This window comes from Pleurodeles waltl, chromosome 1_1, assembly GCF_031143425.1.
Source record: "Pleurodeles waltl isolate 20211129_DDA chromosome 1_1, aPleWal1.hap1.20221129, whole genome shotgun sequence".
Classification (NCBI taxonomy): Eukaryota; Metazoa; Chordata; class Amphibia; order Caudata; family Salamandridae; genus Pleurodeles; species Pleurodeles waltl.
In genome coordinates, this window is record NC_090436.1 from 524,363,826 (window position 1) to 524,386,047 (window position 22,222).

The window sequence follows — 22,222 nt, forward strand, 5'->3', positions numbered from 1 at the left end:
ATGGAAAGGAAGACTGATACACTCATAATCTATTTAATCATCATCAATTTATAAACAGTAGCATCCTTGCATGTGTGTATGACGGTGGAACTCATTTATCAATACATACATTTTTAATTTTGAAAATAATCTCAACAAGAATATACTACTGGAGGAGGTGACATTGGTTAAGTGCATCACTTGTCACCGATAGCAATTCATGAAGACTCCACTTACATCCCCATAGTCCAGGATAATCGTTTTTGATTGTGAAAATTGTTAGTTCCTTTGCTAATCTGATCTAGAAAAGCAACCTCCCTAACTGATTCGTTTTTGTGCATGACTGGAGAGGACAACTACCTAAATCTTTAAAAGAACAGCTGCCTTGTTGCATCTGGATTCAACAGATGCATTTGACACTGTTGACCACCACATGCTACTTTTAAAGACTCCCCGATCTCGGAATCCATGAAAATTCTCTAAAATGGATTGCTTCTTATTTTTCAGACAGGCAAAGTGTAGTCTACCTGCCACCCTTCACATCACCTCCTCACACACAACATTGTGAGGTTCCTCAGGGGGCCATCATCTCCCCTCTATTATTCAGCATCTACCTAACCCCCTTAGCAAATCTGATCAAATCATAAAACCTCAACTATGCAGATGTCACCCAAACTATTTTAAAAATGGATAGCCCCGAAGACCTCTACAGTTCACAACTCGAGGACTGCCTTTGTGCCATAAAAACATGGATGATGAATAATGATCTAAATGACAGTACTGCAAAAACAGAGATTATGATGTGTGGGCAATGGTAAAAGTACCAGCCTACTGCCATATGGCCTAAGGAACTTCAAGCACCTCCAACAATATCAAGAGAAGTAACCATGGATTCGACCTATCCTTGATACCGCATGTTAATGATCTCACTAAGAATGCCTTCCACACAATGAAAACACTATGTTGCAGCTTCCCATAGCGTGCACACTAATATAAGCTGCAACCCATCTACACACTCATAACCTCCAAGCTTGACTATGCCAACAGCCAATACCTTGATGCACCCACATTCATCACAGGCAAAATAGAAACTCATCCAAAATGCTTTAACAAGACTTCTTGTCTGCCTTCACCCAAGAAAACGCATGATTCTAGTCCTGCAATCACACCCCTGGCTACTTGTAACTAGAAGGGCATTGTTCAAGGCACTCTGCATTGTCTGCAGAGCTTCCCAAGGAAAAGGACTCCAATACATACAAGTTAAATTCATGCAAAACAAACCAAATAGAACACTGCACTGCAGGCTAGAACCACTTATTGATACCACAAAAAAAGTGGACTGAGGTCGGGTACAGCCCTGCCATTTGGGAGGGAAAGGAAGATATTTTTAATAAAGGATCTAGAGAATACTTTCTCACTATCTCAAACAGACGCCACAAAAAAGGGAATCCCAGCATAAATCTGAGTCTCTTCTCCTACGCAAAATCCAGACATCTTGTCAGAAAAAAGAGCTCCTTTTCTTTTATATGTAACCCTCACACACTCTAGTAGTGGCATGCTTTATCATCGGGTCCACCCCAGCTCCTAGAAGCCAGGGTGGGCTCAACCATAATGCAGGGAGCAATTTTGATATTTTTCCTACCAGGAAAAGCTATAAACATAAAAATACCTCACTATAGCCAAGGTGTCCCTTTATTTGAGGTCAGCGTGGGTATGGGTTAAAATCACCTCAGAGGGGATTCCTAGGGTATTATGGTCCTATGAACCTGCCTTATTCCGTCAGCATATTTCAGCCCCTATCCTGTGGCCAACATGGTCCAGGGCTTTCATCAGGACGCCCATATGTTATGTTGCCTCCGTGTCAATGCACAGTCGCTTTTAGATGCACAACAAACAACACATGCAGTGCTAATACTTGCATGTAAAGGGAGTCTACTAACTTGCCTTGATCTCTGAATGCAGAGTCATGTTACCTGAAATAAAATACAAATAGGGAGACAAACAAAACAGGCCTCCTGGATATCATGTCACATGATCTAGACATCATAGGTAGATTGTTCAGAGACGTGAAGTCCTACTTGCACCCAAGTAGTAAAGCAACACCAAGTCAACAGGGCACTTAATAAGTTAGAAGTAAGAGCACTCATACACCCAAATGGGTGTTATGCTTCATCATCAAGCCTGCTCCTTGTCGGGCTGGCACTACAATGCCCGAGAGGCCCCACAAGGGGACTCTTTGCCGGAGGTTTTTTGATAAGTGCAGTTGGCAGACACAGGAAGGTTCTTGACATTTTTCTTTTCCTAGTGTGTTGGTCAGCATGTTTCATACCTTTAGTTCTGGAAAAAGATCAAGCAGTGTTTCGTCAGAACCCAAATAAATGTGAAAATACATAGTCCTCACAAAAGAAAGCTAAGATGTGTCTAGAATGTGTGTGTGTGAAAATAACTTACATATAAGTGTAGAAACCCTATTTGGATTGAACTGAAAAGGGAGAAATGACAACAAAACTATTAAAGTAATAACATATGAATTAAAAACATATAGTGCCCAAGCACTCATTGTTTACTTGCACACACATCGTGAGTGAACGCTGTGTTCTTGCCATCAAGACTCCTGCTACATTTGTCATAAAGCCTGTGATGTAGCACACAAACAATGTTATCTTGCCCTCATATAGTAAGGAAAGGGCCCCTTGGGGATGCACAAGCCGTAGGACTCCTGCTAAACTATATTAGGCAAAACTTAAGCCCAAGATATATTCATAAATCAAATTCAGAGCAGCCAGTTAAAATACTATTAGACATATTGTGATGGTTAAGTAGACATGTATCAGAACGGTGTGTGCAAATGAATGTGTGTACAACTAGTGTGTCTCTTTTCAAATTATACATAAGCTTACATTGTTTACCTAATTTTCATTATCCAAATTCCTTGCAGACTTCATCATGAGCATAACCACCACAATACTCCATTTTGTAGTTCGAGAGGTTGTACGCAAGATACCTTGATTTCCAGTTGCATATGATGAGAGGTGTTTAGAAAGCTGATTGTTATTAAGAACAATTATTTTTCAGGTATGTAGAACACACATAGCACCCTATTGGGTGTCAGATGTTACAACACTTTTGTACATGGGGTGCGGGTAATGACAATGTTAGCAGATACAGAGAATAAGTCTAGATATTAGATGACTGAGGCAGTACGAGAGGAGTAATAATAGTTAAGGGACAAATGAGCATGCAGAAGTGTTATTTGTGTTCATTGAGATGCAATAGTGTTCAAATAGTGATGGTCTTGTGATTAATTGTTGGTTTATCTAGGCCTGAAATAATTCAAGTGCTGTTTCTTTTCTTTTTATGTCTGGTTTTCATACTCTAGGAGATCCCTACTTTTCTTTTGGTTCTCCACCACCAAGTTTGAGAGACCCCTATCCAAGTGCTAAATATGTAAGGAAGATAGGACGCCCCAGATGCCACAGGAACCATTGTGGGGTTTAAGTTGCTTTGTAGGTTAGCTCCTTTGCCTCTGCTATCCGTGAGCTCAGAGACCTCTCACTTTACCCTTCATACCACCTTGGTAATGGTATTTTCCCTGTTTTGTATTCTCAAGTTCTGACAAAGAACACTACATATTGCTACATCAGTTGTTAAGAAGGATATTATTTTCCTCCATTATGGTTTAGGATCTATGAGGGCCAGTATTGGTATTTTTCAAATGCTTATAAAAAGTGTATTTTTATTCCTCCTTCCTTAGTTCAATCCTATTGTCAATTCTTCTTCCCTGCTTCTAACTTCCTTCTTTGTACCTTTCATTGTATTTGCAATTTCAAGTAACTTTTAATTATTTCTCTCACCTTCCAGCCTCTCTAACTTGCCAGTTTCTCTTTCCAGCATTTCAGTCCCACCCCATGTCAAGGACATGCATGAATGTAGATATGTGTGCACCTCATTAAGAGTTCATTGCAGCAGCTAATGATGGACATTTAACACATATTGCTGCTGCTTTCTTCTTCACACACAGCAGGGATTTGCTGAATTTTCCTCCTTAAGATGAGACTTTTAATATATATATATATATATATTCACTGAAAAAAACAAAAGTTAAAGTAACAATACAGTTAGGTGAAATGTTCAGTAACAGCATAAAGTTTTAAACCACAGCAATTCACCACTTATTGTCATCTTAAGTAACTGTAACTCATGCCCTAAGGTATGCATAACTCGCACCCCGCCATGTACAGTTATCATTAATAATTTCATTGCAAATGCTGCAGTGATAATATCAATAATGTCATAGAAGATGTCATGAGTGATGTAATATGTGGGGTAATTAGCAGTACATGGCAAGGGCACGAGTTATAGTTACCTTAGGAACAAACTGTACTTTCTTGAGATAACTATAACTTTATCTGGTGAATTTCTGTGGTTTTAAAACTTTGTCGTTACTGAACATTTCACCTAAATATAACATTACTTTAATCTTTTGTTTTTTAGTGAATTTCTAGTTTTTTTAAAATGTAAAGTAATATTTTATTATTATACGTAACCAACCCTCACTGCGCACCACGGAAGGGGTTCCCCACAAAGCCTGGCTCTTGAAATACTCCCCCCTCCCCGGATCCCCCAATGCAGCCAACCCCATGCTTTGCAGGGCCTGTGGCCATGTGCATCAGGGGGTTATCTGCAGGCCCTGTGTCGAACCCCTCCGCAGGTAGCCAACCCCACACTGTGCATGGCCTTCGACAGAGCTCAGCAGGGGAATGGCCGCAGGCCAGGCCCTGTGGGCAACCCACCTGGAGGCAGCCATCCCCTCTGCAGGCTGCCAACCCCAGACCACGCACAGCCTTTAGTGATACAGCGTAGAGTGGGCCTTTGGGCTCTGGGGACCCATCCCCCAGGGCCCAATACAACAAAAAAGGGCAGGGAGCCATGCAGCCCCATTCCCCGAGCCTTAATAGGCCCCATGGATCCCATCCCTCAGGGCCAAATTCTAAGGAGAGATGGGTGTAAGGCTCCCTTCCCCAAGTCTTATCAGGCCCTGGGGACCCCATCCTCTGTGGCCAAAGTCAATTAAAAAGGGGAGGAGGAATTTGGCCCCTGCACCAAGGGGTCCAGTGGGGGCTCACCCCCCCTCCCTCCCTGAGCCTAATTAGGCCCTGGGGAACCAATCCCCTGGGGCTAAAATGTAAATAAAAGTAGAGGGGGCTGCACTACACCTTATTCGAGCCCTAATTGGCCCGGGGACCCCATCATCCTCTGGACCCATATATTTTCTAAAAGGGAGGAGGCCATGCGGACCCCCCTCCATGAGTCTATTTTGACCCCAGGGATCCCATCCCCTTGGACCCGCATCAATTATATGTATGTGCCCCGGTGCCCAACCAGGGCACCCACCAAAAGGATGGGGGCCACCTGAAGAGTTCCAGGGTACCCACAGGCCCAGCCAGCTGCCCGTATGGTGCGGAAACCAGCATTGCTCCTCCTTGGAGGGAGCAGCTGTTTTCTGTTTGTTCCCTTCTGGTGGGAACAATATGTGTTTTGCTTCACTGCCCACATCAGTGTGGGCAGGGAAATAGAAGACAAGTCTGCTCTCAGCCGACAGGGGCATTTTAAATTTCCTGTTGGCCTGTGGCGTAGCAAAACTGTAGGGGGCCCCTGCACAGTACTTGGAGGGCCTCCCGCTCCGGACTCACGCCAAGCTCTCAGGCCAGAGTACTGTGCCGAGGGGGCCCTCAGTAGCCCAGGCCATCCCACACCGCAGGGGCCTTTGTACACCCCTGCTGCGCTGGAAGCAGACTTTGTGTTTGCTCCCGTTTGACAGGGGATTTGAAAATGCTACTGCCAGATGGGAGCAAAACCTTGTTTTGTTGCCCGTGCTAGTGCAGACCAGGAAACTACTGTCTCCTGGGGGTGAGCTCGCAAAGACACAGTAAGTGAGCTGGCCCAAGGAACTGTGTCCCGGGGGTGAGCTCGCAAAGACACAGTAAGTGAGCTGGGCCAAGGAACGGGGTCCCCAGGCTTTTGAAGGTTCAGGCAGGGGGGTCACGCGGCCACCTCCCTTGTAGTTTGAATCACAGCCTTGGGAGAAGGGGTCCAGAGGGCCTTTTTAAGGCTTGGGGAGAGAGGCCATGCTGCCCCCTCCCCTTTTTTATCCATTTCAGCCCTGGGGATGGGGACTTACTAGACTCAGGGAGGAGGCCCGTGCGCCCCCACCCGTTCATATAATTAGGCGGCCTTGGGGGATGGGGATGGTAGGTTTTTAAGAAATGTGAGGTATTCTGTTCTTTTTTCTTTATTTTGCTGCAGATTTGCAGATCCTCTGCAAATTTGTGGTAAAATCTTTAAAAAATTGTTTGTGGCCCCAGGAGGGGTCCCTCTGCAACAACCACCACCAGACCTTGGGGGTCTGGGTATCCCTAACCGGCCCTATTATGTCTTTTTTTTAAAAAAAATTATAATTCAGGACTGAGTCCTGATTCCTAAGATGGCTGCCACCACTTCTTGGTTGATGTGGTGGCAGCCAATCAAATCTCAGCTTGAGATCTGTCAGATCCGCTGAGACTCGGCACCCCTAGATATACAAAGTTTTTGAGCATTAATCGCTCAAAATCTACTGAAAGGATGTATACCAAATCACAAAAAGCACTCTTTCTGGACTAAGATCTAGTTCTCTGCTAAATTCGGTGTAAACCCATCCAGTAGTTTGAACTGTAGCTTTGTCCAAGTTTCTATCGGAAAATGAATGTGGAAAACTCATTTTTGGGACCCCTCCTTTTTGTCACTTGACGGACAATCCCCTTTTCTTGTAATATACATATGTATGTATATGGCAGTCGCCACTAGGTAGTTATAGTTAGGCCCTAGTTTCTATAGAAAAAGAGTTTATTTACTTGCCTGTATCTTTGCCGTGGTTGATGAAACTTCACGAAATTCGCCAAAAAATAGGCCGCTCACTTCAGCTGGTGTATGGAAAGTTTCAAGGTGATTCCTCAAGCAGGGGCTATAAAAGGGGGGGGTCCCAAAACGCATTTTCTGTATGTTCATTTCCATATGGATTTTGAACAGGAATAGAGGCCGGACCTCTAAATGGAATTACACCACATTTGGCAGAAAGGTAGCACTAGATCGAGGAAGAGCCCTTTTGTTATTTGGTGTAAAACTATTCAGTAGCTTTTGAAATAATAAAGAAAAAACTAAGTTGTATATATATAAGGACGCAAAGGCTCTGCAAACCTTACCATCCTAGTGCTGAGATGTGATTGGCTGACACTTCAACAAGGAAGTGTTGGCAGCCATCTTGGGATTTGGCTTCAGCCGAGTCCCAGAACAAAAAGAAAAAAAATAAGAAAAGGGGCCCACTAAGGGGGACAAACTTTTTTTTTCAAAACAATTGCCACAAATTGGCGACTGGGTTGCGAATCCGCAGCAAAAATATATATAATTTTACGCCCTGGGGACCACCCCCTTCCCGGGGCAAATCATGAAATTAAAGCGACGGGGCTTAAATTGAATAGTAGGGGAGCCATGCGCCCCCCGTGACCCAACACCTCCACGGGCTGTTTATTTTAATTATAGTAAGAGGGGTCCTGCGGACCCCTTGAGCCCTGGGGACCGCCACCTCCGCTGAGCTGAAAAAAAATAATGAAGGGGACCGTGGCGGGCCCCCAGCCCCAGGAACCACCATCTTCCCGGGGCAAAGTCTAATAATGGCCCTCAGACCGTCACCCCAGAGGGCAGGTTCCTGCTATGTCCCAAGGTGCATACCCACTGGACACAGCTGTTTGCTCTGATGCAGCAAACACTTTAGCTTGAGAGCTGTCAAACAGCTCTCGCTTGCTCGGAGCAGAGGCTTCCTCTTTTTCTCTGCCCGCAGACACACGGAGAGAGATGGTGGCCTCTCCTCCCCAACTCCCACCCTACCGGAGGAAGCAGGCGAGGGGGCAAGAAGTCTGAGGTGGGCTGCGGGGGGGGGGTCGAAGGCGATACTGTGTACTGAGGGGGGTGTGGTGATCCCCCCTCCCCTCCTGTTCCCCGCTACAGTCCCCTAGTCAAGGGGCTGCAACAGCGAGGTGCAGACTGGCGCCAACAGATTGAGGCACCATAAAGGACTTGGCCCTCATGATCCCCTGACTGACCAATGGAGGAGGGGCAGAAACGAGTAGGCAACAAGTGACAAGCCGCAGAATCCAGTAGTGGAAGTGTTTTGGTGGAGGACTGAGAATTCTGCCCCCGGCCCCCGTCTGTTGTCTGGAAAGACTGAACTGTTGGAGGGAAGGCTGGCCTGGCAGGAAACGGGCCCTCCGGGACATCGCTGGGAGGAGCGCCCCGCGAAGGAGCAGGCCAAGGTGCTGGTTATTCGTGGAGGACCATCAGAGGAGTAGGTCGTAGGTCAAACACTGGGATGGCGAGAGATAAGGAACCCAAGCAACCCAGACAGGAGTGTGTGGATGGCTATACGAGGGTGGTGACCTTTCCTCCTCCCCCCGGCAGAACCTGATAACGTTGCCCCTCTGTCAGCTACTTAATCCTCGTGGGAGGCTCTGGAGGGACGAGTGGGAGAAGTACACTGTGAGGTATCCCTCCTGCGGCAAGATCTCTGGAATGTGGAAGAAAGGGTCACGTCGGCAGAAACGCGGATATCGGATTTGGAATACATGGTCCAGATCTCAACAAGGAAATGGCCGAGACTAGGGTCCTCAACAAAGAAATTATGTGGTGGCTGGAGGATGCAGAAAACCCGACCCGCAGGAACAATCTGACATTCGTGGGTTTCCCAGAAGGGACGTAAGGGAAAAATGCGGGCCGGTTCCTGGAAACATGGCTGAAAGGTGTCTTGCCGACAAATACGTTTTCGTCCTGCTTTGTGACTGAATGGGCCCACCGGGCGTTAGGGGCTGCTCCCCAACTGGGGCGCCGCCGAGGCCCATGATCACCCATTTCCTAAACTTTCAGGACAGAGACATGATTCTGAGGGAGGTCTGTAAGATGAGTGAGGTGCAGCATGAAAGCTCTAAATCCTCATTGTTCCCGATTACACCAGGGAGGTTCAGAGGCAGCGGTGCACGTTTGACTCTGTGAAGGCCAAACTCCATAGCCTCCAACTATAATACATGCTGCTCTTCCCAGCGGAACTAAAAGTCATCTTCCAAGGGGAAACGCTTTTCTTTCAATCCCTGGAGGAACGCCCTCAACTGTCTGGGAGAGGTGGCAATGAGTCGAGCAGACGACCTGGGCCCCCTCGGGCCATGAGGTGGCGAGACCGGTCGAGACCTAGGAAAAGGGGTCGGAGGTGGCAGAGAGGAGATGGAGACACGCCGTGGCGAAAGAGCGGAGCAGCAGCATCCGAATCGGAGGACAGTCGGGCCCTGGTGATCCGGAGGAGAGGCAGAGGGGAAGATATGGTGCCGGACATGGGAGGGATGGCCACGAGTGCGACCACAGGGTCAACAGCGGGGTCTCCACATCTGTTGGTGGCGGCCATTACTCGACTAGAAACTGAAGAAACGGTTCTCGGGCAGAAAGGGGTCCAGACTGTGTAGGCAACGCAATAATGTGGGGCCGAAGGAGTAGGAACTGAATGCGATAGCACCATCCTGTGCAAGGACTAAGTGGAGCAGTAGGTGGTGCTGTACCGCAATCTAGACATTACACAAGTTCCGTCGTGGTGAGGGCTGTGGCGGGTAGTCTTCTCGTGTGGAGGCGCCCCGTGAGTTGTAGTTTTGTTTTGAAGGGGTGAGTTGGGGGGGGAGGGGCTACAGACCTCTCGACTCCCGGTGAGTGGTAGCATGGGGATTCATACTCACAGGGGCGCATGGGAGGTGGAGAAGCAGTTTTTGTTGTTGTTTTTTTTTGCCTGTTTATGTTGACTTCGGATACACCACAGACATGCAGGCATACTAGGTCTCGTCTTCTAAATTGTTGGCAATCAGTTGTCCCGCCCACACGCTCGGGAGCAGGGGACGGGGGGCTCCTCTCCCGCACACTGAGGTCCCTCTTAAAGTATAATGACTCCAACAAGTGACATAAGGCTCCGAGTCAATCTGCGGGCCTTCTCTGTGCTATCATGGAACGTAAACAGACTTGGGGACATCATTAAATGAGGTCTGGCGTCTCAGTACATAAAGAGAATACACCCAGATGTTGTACTTTTACAGGAGACACATCTCAAAGGCACCAGGTGTAAATATTGGGTAGAGGACCCTATGTTACATTGGCACATGCAGGTTACACATCTGTCTCCAGGTGGGGTGGTGATTTTAATCCTTAAATCCCCACCCTTTCATATCTCAAGACTGTGGGTGGACCCAGACGGAAGTTATGTGGGGGTACAGGGACTCTGGGGTAGACAGAAAGTATTATTTATAAATATATATGCCCCGGCTTGACTTCAGGCTCCTGTTTTTGGATAAGCTTGCAGAGAATTTATTGGCAGCTAAATCCTCGACCCACATGGTGGGATGTGACTTTAATAAGGTAATGGATATGGAGCTAGATCACTCAGGGGTGTCTGGAGGACGGGGCTCACATTCCCACTGTATCAATTTGAGGCAACATTGGGTCTGTCGGATCTTTGGCGACGTGCCCATCCCACGGACAGGAAATACTCCTACTTTTCTGGGGCTCATAAAGAATTTTCTAGGTTGGATTACATATTTGCCCCAGCCGGGGATGCAGATGTGGTCCGCCAGGCTCACTATATGGCCCGGGGTTTGTCGGACCATTCCCCCCTGATGCTACGGATTGGGAAGTCAGAATGGAAGCTTGGGGTTGGGACCTGCATGACCATGAAGTGGCGCATGGGCTCTGTGTAGACACGGAACTATACTTCTGGGAAAATCAGGGGTCAGTTGAGTCCTCCTTGATACTCTGGGAGGTGTATAAAACAGTGATAAGGGACAGTGCGCAGAACTTAGTGGAACGGAAGAGGAAAAAGGCATCTGAAACACTGGAAAAATATGAGCAGCAACTCCTAGAGACGGAGGGGGCCCTGGCACAGGTTCCAGCTCCTCCCGCCTTTCGTCGCTTGGAGCTAACTAGAGCAAAATATAGAGCAGTGGCAGAATCAGAAAGCAGAGCTCGACTGCGCAATGCCCAGAATAGGCTCTACGAAACGGGTGATAAGATAGGGAAACTCCTGGCTGGGTAGGAAAGAAATGGAAGCGAGGTGGGTGGATGAGGTGGAGACCCAGGAGGGGATCGGGTTTCCACTGATATAGAAACTGCTGGGGCCTTCACCGACTACTATTGGACTTTGTACCAGGCCCGCCAGTTGCAAGAGCCACACCCCATAAGGTAATACTTACATAGCATTGTGGTCCCCACCTTGGGTGCGAGGACCGGGCGGCCTTAGAAGGGGATATTACCCTAGAAGAGGTTATATCGGCCATGGCAGGACTGTGCTCAGGGAAAGCTCCAGGACCTAATGGGTTCCCAACGAAGTATTTTAAAAAGCTGAGCGATCTGGTAGCCCCCCATCTCCTGGCGATGTTCCTGGGAGCAAGAAGCCAGTGCACAATCCCCCTGGATTTAAGGACAGCGGAAATAGTGGTTATTCATAAAGAGGGCTGACCCAGAACGTCCTGTGCATCCTATAGGCCGATTTCCCTCCTTAATGTAGAGGTGAAAGTGCTGGCCACGGTACTACCCACACGCCTTCAGGGAGTTATTAGCCCTTTAGTTCACAGAGACCAATCTGGCTTCATGCCGGGACGGTCCACAAGATATAACCTGAGGCGTACACATAACTGGATGCATACCATCTTGCGCCGCTCAGACCCACGCATATTTTTGGCCCTAGATGCTGAAAAAGCATTTGATGCGGTACACTGGCCCTTCCTGGAATGTACTTTGGAGAGGTTTGGGGTGGGCTCCAGATATTGGCAATGGGTGCGGCTGCTCTACAGTAACTCGGTGGCGGCGGTCAGGGTGAACAGGACTCTCTCCCTATCGCAAGAGGCACCAGACAGGGTTGTCCCTTGTCCCCCTTACTATTTGCTCTCCCTATAGAATCCCTAGCATGTAAGATCCGTACCCACCCCCAGATATATGGGTTCAGGCTGACAGAAGAGGGCAGGGAGGAAGAACGTATCTCCTTATATGCAGACGATATCCTCCTCTACTTAGCGAAATCCCTAGATTCTCTGCCGCGACTCTTCCAGATTTTTGTGGAGTACGGGAGTTATTCTGGGTACCAGATTAACTGGGATAAGTCAGTGCTATACGCCCCACAGGAGGACACGGTTCTCCACTCCCTTCCAAGTCAACTAAATGTTTAAGTGAGGGCTCTGAAGCCTCTTACATATTTTGGATTCTTTCATAACAGTATTTTTTTTCAATTTCATACAGAGAGTTTATTCTGAGCAAGGCGTAAGACCGAGCATAGTATCTGGTAAATGTTCACTTGTAATGTTTGGTTTGCTATTTGCCTCCCTTCAATCATGTAGAACGCAAAGTTGAAATTAACTATTACAAATCATCTTTGCCTATAATTGTTTAACAGTGAGCGCTTGAGCCCCATAAAATTTGTTAACGTGCTTGCAGTGTTGAGTATTTCATACAATGACTGTGAGAATTTGTCATGTTGAGAACTCTGGAGAAATTAATGTAGACGGAGAGGGCGTGGCACTAAAATGTTTGAAGACGATTGCTGTAGTGGATGGTAGAATTGACAGGAATGAATGTACAGCTCCTCTCAGTGCAAGAGGAAGAGAGTAATCCATTATTGTGACTTGTATAGCTTTTATTCCACAACCCATCGTGTTCCAAGACCTCCAACACTGCAGCATACCTTTTTTGCCTCAGAGTATCTGGGTAATGCCACCACAGTGTTTACAGTCCTGAGGAAACATCTGAACATGTATTTACATAAAAAAGGGCTATGTTTAGATTACAGTTTGAGGAATTCCTCTTCATTTTGTGGATTACATATGTGATCATAGTAATGAACAGGCATTATTTATAGGATGATCCAACTCCTGTTCAATTAGCTATTTAAACCACTTTTGTTGATATGTTCATTTGGATGAAATTATGACTTCAAGTCTCTTTGCCAATCCACTGAATATCAGTGTGGTTACACAAAGTATTAATGTCTTAAAAATGTATGCAGCTTTTGAAGACATTGACCGCTATTTGGACACAAAGAATTGTAAAGATATTTTTTGTTTTCACTACTATGGCAACTGGTATGAGCACATTCTAATGATTCCTGATGAATCCACAACTGTTGCCCATGGTACCTCTCTTCCGACTCCATATGCCATCTGTGAAATTTCATTTAAAGAAAAGTTTTGCGATTTTGACAAAGGCTCTAGATATAATGCTAACACTTGTAATTGTTTATAGGAACCTAACCGCTTGCCTACAAAACAGAACGATTTAATTGTCTGCCTTTATTTGGTCACATATGACAACAGGTTAGGCATTCCGGAATATTTATATGTCTATTAGCATCTCTGTAAGAGCCTTTTGAGGCACTACATTGAGATACATGTTTTCCTGCAAGCTTGCACTCACCTCATTTAATGCTTCTAAGCAATAACATTGTGCAAATCACATAATTAAGGTTCCATATGCCTACAGACGTGTGCATTTTATTAGCTCTTCCAAAGAACTATTCCCACTACAGTAACTGGCCATGCAATCAGCGTTGCTCAGATAAAGAAGGGATTAGTGGTTGATGGGAGCTTTTTGTTATCACAATATAGTTCAAATGGCACAATGTACTGTGTCATACAAACAAATGAATGTTCAAGGCCCTTACAAGGTAAGCTGCTAGTCCATTAGAGGGTCAATGCCACTATTTTTTCAGTAAGGAAGCTCTGTCAAACTTGCACCTATGCATCCTTTTAAATATATTAATTTAGGCTGAATACCCAACAAATGTACACACACGGTAATATGAGCGTGCTTTATTTGTAGGATCTGCTTTTTCATCAATGATATGTGTAGGAAGCTGGTTCTGTATTTACTATTTCAAAATGAGATATAGTGTGCACAGAGTCCAGGGGTTCCCCAGAAGGCTTGACAGAGGCAGTAATAGATAATACTAATGCTCTAATTGTGGTAGTGTGTTCGAGCAACTAGGCTTATCAGAGGGTAGTGTTAAGCATTTGTAGTACACACACAAGCAATAAGTGAAAACACACACTCAATGACTTAACTCCAGAACAATAGGTTTTTATATAGAAAAATATAATTTATATCTAGAACCACAAAATTCATTTAGCAGTTAAGTACATTAAATGAAAGGTACTTTACATAGTAATACTTAGAACTTTGAATGGAATCAACAATGTACACATTTTCTTTAAAATGCCAAAAAGCTATTTTGTAAGTGGGCTCTGCAATTTTCAACAGTTCCCAGGGGAGGTAAGTAAAGTACAGTTTTTTCGAGGTAAGTTACAAACTTACGGGTTCAGTCTCCAGGGCATAGATAGCCCACCGTTGGGGGTTCAAAATAATCCCAAACACCCAGCACCAGCAACACAGGGCCGGTTAGGTGCAGCGGTCAAACAGGAGCCAAAATAACATGGGAGCCTATGGAGACAGGGGGTATTCCAGTTTTGATCTGCTTGCAGGTAAGTACCCACCTTGTCGGAGGGCAGAACAGAAGGGTTTAGAGGAGTACTGGAGGGGCCCTAAGTAGGCACCAAACACGTACCCTCAGCAGCGCGGGGTGGCCGGGTGCAGGGTGCAAACAGGGCGTTGGGTTTCCAGTAGAACTCAATGGGAAGACCCGGGGGGCACTTAGGCGCTGCAGGCAGGGCACAGTGGGGCTTCTCGGGCAAGCCTCTGACTGGGCAGGGAGGAGGGTCACCTGTTGGTCACTCCTGCACTAGTCTCTCGAGTCTGGGGGATGCGGGTGTAGCGCTTCTCCAGGCGTCAGATATCGTCGTCTTGGGCAGTCGCGGTCAGGTGGGACCTCAGGATTCCCACTGCAGGTGTCATCGCTGAGGTGTGGAGAGTTCAGCCCGAGGTGGACACTTGGTCAGAATCGGCTGGGGGGTCCTATCTGGCTGGTTGGTTCTTCTGGACACGGGCCAGGGGTGTTGGGTGCAGAGTAGTCTGGAGTGAGGTGGGAATCCCTTTAAAGATGGTTTCTTCTTCTTCTCGTTGGACAGGTCGGCTGTCCACGGGAGTTTCTTGGTTTTTGGTGATGCAGCCAGTCCCCTGGAGGCTTTTAAGGGGTCATTGGTCCTGCAGAACACGTTGCTTCTTCTATTGCAGCTTTTTGAAGCAGGAGACAGGCCGGTAGGGCTGGGGCCGAGTCATTTGTTGTCTCCTCTTCTCTGTGGGGTTTTCAGCTCAGCAGTCCTTCTTCTTTCTTGAGGTCGTCAGGAATCTGAAGAGCTGGGTTCAGGGTCACCCCTAAATACTAAATTTCGGGGTGTGTTAGTGTCAGGGGGCAGTAGCCAATGGCTACTGTACCTGAGGGTGGCTACACCCTCCTTGTGCCCACTCCCTCTAGGGAGAGGGGCACATCCCTATCCCTATTGGTCCTAATCCTCCAAAGCAAGATGGCGGATTTCTCAAGGAGGGGGGTCACGTCAGCTCTGGACATCTTAGGGGTGGTCCTGGCTGAGGGGATGACTCCTCCTTGTTTTTCTCATCATCCCTCTGGACTTGTTGCCAAAAAGTGGGGGATCGTCGGGGGGGGCATCTCCACTGGCTGGAGTGCCATGGGGCACTGTAATACCAGGCCTGATCCTCTGAGGCTCACTGCCAGGTGTTACAATTCCTGAAGCACCTCCACCCAGGACAGGCTTTGTTTCTGACCATAGAGTGCACAAAGGCACTCACCCCATGTGGTCAGAAACTCGTCTGGAAGTGGCAGGCTGGCATAGACCGGTCAGCCTTACACTAGCAGTTGGGCTAATATACAGGGGGCATCTCTAAGATGCCCTCTGTGTACATTTTTCAATAAATCTCACACTGGCATCAGTGTGGGTTTATTGTCCTGAGAAATTTGATACCAATCTTCCCAGTATTCAGTGTAGCCATTATGGTGCTGTGGCGTTCGCAATGACAAACTCCCAGACCATATACTCAGTATGGCTATCCTGCACTTAAAATGTCTAAGAATTGACTTAGACACTGTAGGGGCATAGTGCTCATGCAGCTATGCCCTCACCTGTGGTCAGTGCCCCTGCCTTGCCTATGCTACAGGCAGTGGTTTAGGGACAGGAAACCCTGAGGGGAGTGCCATGTCAACTTTGTCTTTTCTCCCCATCAGCACATACAAGCATGTGCTCAGTGAGGGGTCCCCATGGTGGCATAATACATGCTGCAGCCCTTAGAGACCTTCCCTGGCCACAGGGCCCTTGGTACCAGTGGTACCTTTTACAAGGGACTTAACTGTGTGCCAGGACTGTGCGAATTGTGGAAACAAAGGTACAGATTTAGAGAAAGAACACTGGTGTTGGGGCCTGGTTAGCTGGGGTCTCAGCACACTTTCAATCAAAGTTGACATCAACACTAGGCGAAAAGTGGGGGTACCAGACAAACGAGGGCCCTCCTGTATCTAATACGCCAAGGAGACAGGGCACCGTGACACAGCAAAAAATGAAAAAGTCCCCTGAGGAAATGACAACTAATCAACACACCCTTTCACTCCAATGACTGTTCTCAAATACACCACACACTATATTACCCAATCAATCCCCCCAATTATTGATCTAAAATAAAGGAATTAGTAAAATAATTAATTTAATTAAATAATCCCATAAAATTACAAAATCATACTACCCATGACACATAAACATGAAAATTATTGGATAAAAACCAAACATTTAAAATACACCATACACATGGGAGAGACAAAAAAAGACAACCGTTTTCATCTATTATCTTCAAGCTGTCCCAATTTTGGTATGTACAAGCTAATCAATTTCTGCACACAATCCCTATTCAAATTTAGGCCCGTTCCAATGGGTCCAGCAGTCCAATTAGCGTTGACGCGTTTCGGTGGTCATAAAAGGATTATTCCACCACCTTCTTCAGGGCAAATGAATATGCTCCCAACGTATACTGTTCGGTTCTGCATCCAACATAAATCAGACAGATCACTGCTAACAAATCATCACAAATCCATATCCTTATTCAAGTCTTGCCTTTTGCTACATAATAATCAGAAAAGCAAATAGTTTCAAGGAGTCCCCTTGTTTTGCAGACTCATTTAAATGATACATAAAATCCAATGTCATCAAGTTAGATATCAGTCTCTAATCTGAATCACGGGCCAATGTCCTCGTCCTTTCCTGTTTAATCCGTAAAGGGGGGGCGGGGGGGGTAACAATGCCAACAGTGGCATTTTCCTACAATATGGTAACATAAGCTGCTAAACACCTTATGCTGTTCAATGCTGAGACTGTAAGCACAGAAACAAAAGCTAAAGTGAGAGAGAGGAATATAATGAGGGAATACACCATGAGGTTTATATGAGAGAGTATTAGTCATTAAATTCTCGTTATCTGTTTTAAACATTAGCTAAACCAAATCCAGTATAAATCACCGGGGGACAGGGCTTCATTAGAAATTGAAAGCAAGGGTGCTGTGCCCCCTTGATGGTTACATCGCCTGTTCTCCTTTGTGTCAAAGAACAGTCTGAAAATTTCTGTATCTACTTTGCTTATATATACGGGAAACCTGTGTTCACAAGATTACTTTTGCCATGCTTCTTTAGTTGACCCTAAGACTCTTACTCACCACAGTAGGGGAAACCTATATTTTTATTTGTACTTTCCGCTTTCTGAAGCTTTTCGAGAATATGTGTTCACAAGATTACTTTTGTTATGCTTCTTTGGTGGACTCTAATACTCTTACTCACCACACTATGGAAAAGCCTACATTTTTCTTTTTTACTTTCCCCTTTCTGATGCATTTCAAGATTCACATTAAGATTAAGGTCATTTGACCTCGGGCTGGAGTCTTCTTTACATAGGGATGCAATCTGTACTAGTAAATAACTGTTTAGCTGCAGTGTAAAGGGCATGGTTAGATGGTGCAATTGGTTCTATCTGACCGGACCAGTTCTGACATCCACCAACAAATCACAAGAGAGCTTGCAGGCAGAAACTAAGTGGCAAATATTTTTTGTGAAGCTTTATTCTCTTCTCTGTTTGTATGAGAGAGACCTTCTAGGCTACGTGGTGATTGACAGCTCCATAAACCACTCAGGTTGCTCATTCCACACAATTAGCTGGTAAAGCACAAGAAAACAAGTTACTTACCTGTAACTGCAGTTATCCAGCATTGGTGTCTTTCATAGATTCACATGCTTGAATCATTTCCCTGTCGAAGTTGGAGTCCCACGGTATCTTAGAAAGCAGTATGTAAGAATCACATAGGCTATTTTGGCAGCAGCCATCCATTTAATAGCCAATCTATGTCCTTTTGAAAAAAGAACCAAACTTAAGCCATGACCAATCAGGCACCAGCACCCTCTAGAATACTCCTAAGAGAGGCTCTCTCCCTCAGATTTTCGAGCACAAGAGTGAAGTACACACTGAGGTAAAAGTTGAGCCTTTAAGGAGAGGAGGGTGGGTTGCATGTGAATCTATGAAAGATACCAATACTGGATAACTGCTGTTACAGGTAAGTAACTTATTTTCTTATCCAGTATAGGATCTTTGATAGATTCACATGCTTGAATTAGAATAGCAAACAGTATTTAAAGATATTACAAACTTAGTGGATGGTTGGTAAATAGAAAAACTGTTCATAGTAGTCTCTAAGAGGAATACAATAATTATTTATACACAGTATATTTTATATATAAATACCTTGTTAAATCACAGAAGTACAAGAAGCACTATAGCAGCATGATAACAGTTTACATTAAAATTAAGTTCACCTTACTGAAATAGATGGCGCAGCACCACTTGTCCTACTGCCGAATCGCTACGGTGTGCTGACTCCAGGCAGTAGTGCTGCATGAAGGAATTGTAGTCTTCCAGGTCACAGCCCGACATATCTTATCCAATAATATGCCTGCGAAAAGAGCAGCTGAGGTTGACACTGCCCTTGTGGAATGCACCTTAGGTTTCTTGGTCAGCGGTTTGCCATCTTTAGAATGGAAGAACTGAATTGTTTTTAAATCCATTTTGCTATTGTTGGTTTCTTTGCCAGAGCTCCCCTAGCTTCCTGTCTGTAGGAGTCTAACAATTGATCCGTTTTGCACAGCTACTTTGTGCGGTGGAAATAAAATTTGAGACATTGTTTTATGTCTAGAAAATGTAGAGCTCTTTCAGTCGGAGTAGTTAGATTTGGAAAGAATGTACGCAGGATGATGGGTTTCATTGAGATGGAACTGAGATCGGATCTTCGGGATGTATTTTGGATTTGTTCTGACAAGCACAAAGTCAGTTGAGAAATGGAAGAATGGTTCCTGAACCGTTAAAGCTTACATGTCACTTACTCTCCTGGTAGAGGTGAGAGAAAGAAGAGTAACGACTTTCCATGTGAGACAATTTAGTTCAGCTTTATGTATTGGCTCGAATGGAGATTTTATTAGCTGAGCGAGAACAATGCTGAGATTCAATTCTGGAGGAGGTGGTCGCACAGGAGGCAAAATGTGAAATAACCCCTTCATAAACTGTTGATGAGGCTGACAGAACAAAGAGAAGCCTCACTTGCATCACATCGGGATCTTGAGATTGCTGCCTGGTGGACATTCACAGAAGCAAAGACTAGCCCAGATTTGGCGAGTGAGAGGAGATAAGATATGATTTGCTCAGGAGAAGCCTGGAATGGATGATAATTGTTTTGTTGGCACCAAGCACAAAATCTCTTCGACTTCAGTCTAAGTTTTGTTAGCGCTTTCAGGTCTTGCTCTAGAGAGTATCTCTCTACATTCCTGTTCGATATTCATGCTTCTTAATTCATAGCACTCAGGAGCCATGCATGCAACTGGAGAGAGGCTGGTTCCGGATGCAATATCTGCCCTTGGTTCTTCGACAGTAGTGTTCGCTTCTTGAACAGTGGAATGGGTTTGCTCACAGACAAGAGAATCAGCTCCGTGAACCAGTGTTGTCAGGGCCATCTGGGAGCTATTAAAATAAGCAGTGTTTCATTTTCATTTTCCTGAGAACTGTGCGAATTAATGGAAAAGGGGGAAAAGCGTGTGCAAAGATCCCGGACCATCGCATTGAGAAAGTATTCCCCCACGATCTCAGGAGAGGGTACTGACTGGCATAAAACTGGCATTTGGCATTCTCCCTTGTAGCAAAGAGATCCAGAGCTGGTCAACCCCAACGTGAGAAGATCCTGCTCACTTCCTGTTGATCCAGCTCCCACCTGTGACAACGGTCTTCTGTCTGAATGTCTGCGAGAGCATTGTTAAAGCCAGACACATGTTCTGCCCTAAGAGAAATGTTGTTCAATGTTAGCCAATCACAGGGAAGATGAGCTTCTTGTGAAAGAGATAGGGATTGTGTTCCTCCCTCGGTAGACTATCAGCTTGGCACCAGTCCATGTTCCTCTCGCAGCTTTAAACGTTCGGCGTCTCTGACGCCCCCCATGACTCGGCAACATCCCGCTTGGCCAACCTCGCTGCTAGCATCAGCCATGTCTTTTAGTGTCTCGACCAGGTTTCTTCCCCTGAGATCTGGAATATTAGCCATTAGGCTCCCAAGCAACCCTGAGTCCCGTGACCTGGGCCATTATGTGTATTATTTTCCCCAAGAACAATTGTATTATTGGACAGTCGCACAAGATATGGAAGAACGTGCCCACTCCGCCACACCCTCTTCGGCATAGATCTGAATCCCCTTGTCCCATGCGATGTAGGAGGGTTAATATGGTCTATGAAGGATTCGTAATTGCACAAGGCGGAATCGCACCAGGATTCAGACATCTCTTGGGCTCTGGAGGGCGTCTTGCCAGTCATAATCTTCAATTCGCCCTACATCCCGCTCCCATGGCACTCGGGGAGCCTGCCAATGTCTGGTGAGTTATTCATCAATTTTTTATAAATCAGAGAAACTGCTTTCTCCGGTATAGGGTCCATCAACAGGCGGTCCTTCAGTGTGGAGAAATCAGGAACTTGTTTCCCTGCATGTAGATTCCTCCCCAGGACGTGGCCCAGTTGGATGTGCTTACATTTCTCAGAGGGTCCCAGGTCATATTCAGTCTGTAAGTCTGAGAATGTAATCTGGGAGCCCTCCCTCCAAACATCCCTGAGTTTGTCAATGCCAATTAGCCTCCAAGCACGGAAGCCCTTTAATGTACGAAGTTCTCGTAGTTGGTCACTACACCAAACTGGAGTCTTTGTCATTAATCTCCTGTCCCAGTCCAAAAACTTAGTGGTCTCTCTCCATGCCCTCTTCGCCTGTAGGCACAAAAGAAGTCTTCCTTCTCTGTCCCTAAGAGTCTTGGATGGGAAAGTATGACATATTTTACAGTATTTTGCTTGATGTTTAGGATACAGGCAATATAGGCAATCCTTATGAGGATCATCAATATGAAGCCTTTTTCTGACACAGGAGGTACAAGGGCGAAAAAATACCTTTTTTAGCATGGTTTGAGACCTCTTTGAATTAAAGAAGAAGATTTCCACAGGAAAACACTGAGCAGAGCTCAGAGAGACTCAGTTCACATGACGTGCGTTAGAAAATCTGAGGGAGATAGCCTCTTTTGGGAGTATTCTAGAGGGTGCTGGTGCCTGATTGGTCAAGGCTTGAGTTTGCTTCTTTTTTCAAAAGGACATAGATAGGCTATTAAATAGATGGCTGCTGCCATTATAACTTATGTGATTCTTACATACTGCTTTCTAAGGTACCGTGGGACTCCTACTTCGACGACGGGGAATAATTCAAGCATGTGAATCTATGAAAGCTCCAATAATGGATAAGATCTGGTTTTACAGTGGCAAAAGCAATGTGCTACAATGAAGAGCACTGTAGCACTGTCAACCTTGTTTAGCTGTCTCAATAATTGATAATAAAGGATATGGATCTGAGAAAATTCACCATTTTGAACAACAGGTAAAGCCTACCGACCTGACATGAATTTTCAGCTATAAGTTAAACTTACGTGTGAAGCAACTTTTTGATGATTAAAAAATAATTGTTATTTTATGTGCTTAAGCTAACATTAATAGACCGCAAGTTAGCCTTACTAGACCTCAGCTTGCTCACAATGACATCCAATTTAAAACTGATGAAGAGAATACACAATGAAATGTTTTGTGAATGAGTTTCCTATGTGCAGGTTTTCCTGTGTTTTTCCTTTGCAGAAAATAAGC

At 45.6% G+C, this 22,222-nt stretch overlaps 1 protein-coding gene across 2 annotated transcripts in view; it reads right to left on the reverse strand.

Moving 5' to 3' along the window:
• The window catches only part of KIAA0825 (KIAA0825 ortholog), a 2,111,807-nt gene that overhangs the window by 1,823,616 nt on the left and 265,969 nt on the right, over positions 1-22,222 (reverse strand). The gene's annotated exons all lie outside the window — the stretch shown is intronic.